We start from the raw sequence: 5,393 nt of genomic DNA, 5'->3' as shown, positions 1-5,393 counted from the left end.
CACACTCCCTCTCCCAAAAGGCTTGCCTTCTCCTCTTTCCTCAAAACGTTGGCTCTTTCACTGAAAGTCCATGAGGGGGCTGACTGCTTCATCCCTCATCTCATTCCTTTTTTCTGTATTTAATCTCTCTCACTTGCTCTCTCTCTATTAATTTTCATGTTTATTTAACTCAATAGAAACATGTCATTTAGCTACCATGATTAATATAATAATATTGAAGAGTTGATTAAACATGTATGATAATGGCAGGGAAGGTAAAATTTTATAATCGCCTTTCCTCTGTCTCTCGACAATCCTCACAGTAACCAGAGAGAAACCATAAGCCTCAAATCAAATCAAATTGTATTTGTCACATGCGTAGAATACAAGAGGTGTAGACCTTACCTTGAAATGCTTACTTACAAGCCCATAACCAGCAATGCAGTTAAGAAAATATTTACGAAATAAACTAAAGTTGAGAAGAAAAAAAAGTAACATAATAAAATAACAATAATGAGGTTATATACGGTGGTACCAGTACGTACCGAGTCAAAGTGCGGGGGTACGGGTTAGTTGAGGTAATTTGTACATGTACATAAGCATTTCACGGTAACACCTGTTGTATTTGGCGCATGTGACATAAAATTTGAATTTATTTTGATGTAGGTAGGGGTAAAGTGACTATGTATAGATAATAAACAGTGGGTGGGTTGTCAATGCAAAAAGTCCAGGTGGCCATTTGATTAATTGGTCAACAGTCTTATGGCTTGGGGGTAGAAGCTACTAAGGAGCCTTTTGGACCTAGATATATGGCGCTCCGGTACCCCTTGCTGTGTGGTAGCAGAGAGTATAGTCTATGACTTGGGTGACTGGAGTCTTCCTCTGACACCTCCTAATTTAGAGGTCCTGGATGGCACGAAGCTTTGCCCCAGTGATGTACTGGGCCGTATGCAGTACTCTCTGTAACACCTTATGGTTGGATGCCGAGCAGCTGCATACCAGGTGGTGAAGCAACTGGTTAGGATGCTCTCGATGATGCAACTTTTTGAGGATCTGGGGACCCATGCCAAATCTTTTCAGTCTCCTGAGGGGGAATAGGCGTTGTCATGCCCTCTTCACGACTTTCTTGGTGTTTGGCCCATGATAGCAAGTCTCCCCACAAATGTTTTGTCTCCAAGCCTGCATGACCGCCAAGGAGGGAAGCCAATGCCACAGGAACACCTTTCCGAGGTGTCTAACGCATCCTCATTTCCACATGTCTAATCCTCTGGCACCCGACTATTACACAAACAAACAAAAAAAACGACAAAGACCACAGGCACACTTCTGTGGTCTTTGTCGTCTAGCCTTCCCTTGTCAATTTCCCTCTCCCTGACATGCAGCGCTTCCCAGGGGCTTATGTAACTTGCTACCTCTCCACCCTCCGCTGCCAAAAAAGTGAATGGACAGTTCAGTGAGGCTTTCTGACAGCTAATTAGAGATGCTGTGAGGAGAGTTGTAGACTCTCCAAAACCCTGAGGGCAGAGCTGGCCCGATGAGATCCCCATGGTGTGTTGTGTTGCTACCAAGGTTTAGAGTCCAGATCTGGAAGGGACACTACGGTAGCTGGGCCCTAGAGATTTTTGGCTGTCAATGTGGCAGGACAAGATGATCCCAATAAAGCTCTTGGTTGGTTCAATGAGGTTGATAACAACTAATAGTTGTTGCTTATGCTGACATGCTTGGCATTGCTTGGAGTGACAAGTTTATACAGTACCAGTCAAAAGTTGACACACCTACTCAAATATTGTTCCAATATTCACCTTTTTTTACGTTAGAGGTTTTGTAACAAAGAAATTCCAATCTTGATACTAGAGACCAAATGGAGAGTTCTCTCTCACTTGATTTACGACAGTGTGAAGGTGTCATAAAACCAGTCCCAGCCCCCTCCCATCTCTTCTCCTGTAGGATAGAGGGAGGTCTGGATATTGGTCAGCCATTTGCCAAGCTGATCTGAGGTCTTGGATCCTCGACCAGGAGTGTCATGACAGTAGCCATCCTTTGCCTTGATGACAGCTTTTCACACTCTTGGCATTTTCTCAACCAGCTTCACCTGGAATGCTTTTCCAACAGTCTTGAAGGAGGTCCCACATATGCTTGAGCACTTGTTGGCTGCTTTTCCTTCCCTCTGCGGTCCAACACCCAACTACCTCATCCCCAAATTATTATTTTTTTGTTTCTCTTTTGCACCCCATTATCTCAACTTGTACATCACTATCTCCACATCTATCACTCCAGTGTTAATTCTAAATTGTCATTATTTTGCCTCTGTGGCCTATTTATTGCCTTACCTCCCTAATCTTACTACATTTGCACACACTGTACATAGATTTTTCTATTGTGATTTTGACTGTACGTTTGTTTATTCCATGTGTAACTCTGTTTGTGTCACACTGCTTTGCTTTATCTTGGCCAGGTCGAACTTGTTCTCAACTGGCCTACCTGGATAAATAAAGGTGAAATACTTTAAAAAAATAATAATCTCATCCCAAACCATCTCAATTGGTTTGAGGTTGGATGATTGTGGAGGCCAGGTCTTCTGATGCAGCACTCCATCACTCTCCTTCTTCATCAAATAGCCCTTACACAGCCTGGAGGTGTGTTGGGTGATTGTCCTGTTAAAAAACAAAAGATACATCCCATCTGGTCTGCACTTAGTGGGACTATCGCTGCAGAATGCTGTGGTGGCCATGCTGGTTAAGTGTGCCTTGAATTCTAAATTAAATCACTGACAGCGTCACCAGCAAAGCACCCACACACCATTACACCTCCTCCATGCTTCACGGGGGGAACCACACATGCGGAGATCATCCGTTCACTTACTCTGCGTCTCACAAAGACACGGCGGTTGGATCCAAAAATCTCAAATTTGGACTCATCAGACCAAAGGACAGATTTCCGTCGGTTCTAATGTCCATTGCTCGTGTTTCTCGGCCCAAGCGTCTCTTCTACTTATTGGTGTCCTTTTATTAGTGGTTTATTTGCAGCAATTAGTCCATGAAGTCCTGATTCACGCTGTCTCCTCTGAACAGTTGATGGTGAGAGGTGTCTGTTACTTGAACTCTGTGATGCATTTATTTGGGAAAGAATTTCTGAGTCTGGTAACTCTAATGAACTTATCTTCGGCAGTTGCTATTGAAATGTCTGTCACTTGAATTCTGTGAAGTATTTATATGGGCTGGTAACTCTAATGAATGTATCCTCTGCAGCAGAGGTAACTCTGGGTCTTCGTTTCCTGTGGCTGTCCTCATGAGAGCGAGTTTTATCATGGCGCTTGAAGAAACTTTAAAAAATTTTGTTATGTTCCGTATTGACTGACCTTAATGTCTTAAAGAAATGATGGACTGTCATTTCTCTTTGCTTATTTGAGCTGTTCTTGCTACAATATGGACATGGCCTTTTACCAAATAGGGCTATCTTCTGTATACCAACCAACCCTACCTTAATACAACACAACTGATTGGCTAAAACACAAAAAAGAAGGAAAGAAATTCTATAAATTAACTTTTAACAAGGCACACCTGTTAATGGAAATATATTCCAGGTGACTACCTTATGAAGCTGGTTGAGAGAATGCCAAGAGTGTGCAAAGCTGTTACCAAGGTGGCTACATTGAAGAATCTCAAATATGAAATATATTTTGATTTGTTTAAAATGTTTTGGTTACTACATGATTCCATATATTATTTCATAGTTTTGATGTCTTCACTATAATTCTACAATGTCAAAAATAGTAAAAATAAAGAAAAAACATTGAATGCGTAGGTGTGTCAACTTTTTATATGTATATATATATCTATATATATTAGTTCAGGATGGGACAAGTGACATTTTGTTTATGATACAGAACAGTGTAATGAAATGAGAATGCAGTGAAATGCCAAGGCTTTGGATTGTTTCATGAACAAAAGGTTGGACAACACCCAAGAGCCTAGTACACATTTGATTTGGAAACTACATCCCATTTTATTTTAAATCAATAAGTTTGTTCAGCGATCTTACTGTTGTATTTCTTCTGTCATACACAGTCATGCTTATTCCAATGGAACTCTTGTTATTGTGGCCACCTCAGAGGACACTTTCTATTAGGCCTATAACCTACATGTCAACAGGCTTTTTCCCCAAATTCCATTTTTTTGTCCTGTTTAGTGTCCCTCATTGAGAAACAGCACAATGTTTATAGTCCCCTGGAGTTGTGTATTACATCTTCTCATGTTATTATCTCCAGTTTTATGGGCAGAGAACAACGTGATTCTACCTCAAGCATTCTGACTATTGGCTTAATTTGCAACACACTTGGGTACATGGAGGTGATCATTTTTCTGTGTGTTTGTAAATGCTTATTGACAGATTGAATATCTGGCGTCATGTCTGTGAATAGTGTCAATATAGGCCTATGCCAGCAGTTCCAGTCAGTTGGTCTGCTTGCCAATGAAGTCCCTGTTGACGAATCCTGTACTACACAGTAAGCTGCACATGTGTGTTCAGGAGATCATTTGTGCTCCCAGAAGCTCTGGGAAGGGTCATCGGTCTTAAGGCTATCATGTGGCCATTTGCTAATTTGGATTGATCTCAGACAATAGACAGAATCAGACATATGGTATGTATTTGTAGTAACACTACCTTTTTCAATTGGTGGCACCAGGTTATGATTTGGTGGCATGCCCAAAAAAGGTTTTGCAGAGTCAAACAATAGAATACATTTGAGTCATCATCTTATAGTCTTTCACAATGCTTCATTGAGATGAGTAATGGGCTACTGGGATGTTAATACCATCTAACATGTCCATCCAGGAATGTATGATTATGAATATTTTGATGTGCAACCTAATCTAGTGATATTTGTTCAATAGAGATGAATTTGGTTTCATCTGACTGTGCGGTAATATTATACACTGCTCAAAAAATAAAGGGAACACTTAAACAACACAATGTAACTCCAAGTCAATCACACTTCTGTGAAATCAAACTGCCCACTTAGGAAGCAACACTGATTGACAATACATTTCACATGCTGTTGTGCAAATGGAATAGACAACAGGTGGAAATTATAGGCAATTAGCAAGACACCCCCAATAAAGGAGTAGTTCTGCAGGTGGGGACCACAGACCACTTCTCAGTTCCTATGCTTCCTGGCTGATGTTTTGGTCACTTTTGAATGCTGGCGGTGCTTTCACTCTAGTGGTAGCATGAGACGGAGTCTACAACCCACACAAGTGGCTCAGGTAGTGCAGCTCATCCAGGGTGGCACATCAATGTGAGCTGTGGCAAGAAGGTTTGCTGTGTCTGTCAGCGTAGTGTCCAGAGCATGGAGGCGCTATCAGGAGACAGGCCAGTACATCAGGAGACGTGGAGGAGGCCAAGGAGGGGAACAC

The sequence above is a fragment of the Oncorhynchus nerka genome, linkage group LG9a, assembly GCF_034236695.1.
Source record: "Oncorhynchus nerka isolate Pitt River linkage group LG9a, Oner_Uvic_2.0, whole genome shotgun sequence".
Lineage (NCBI taxonomy): Eukaryota > Metazoa > Chordata > Actinopteri > Salmoniformes > Salmonidae > Oncorhynchus > Oncorhynchus nerka.
Note: the sequence above shows the minus strand (reverse complement) of the source record.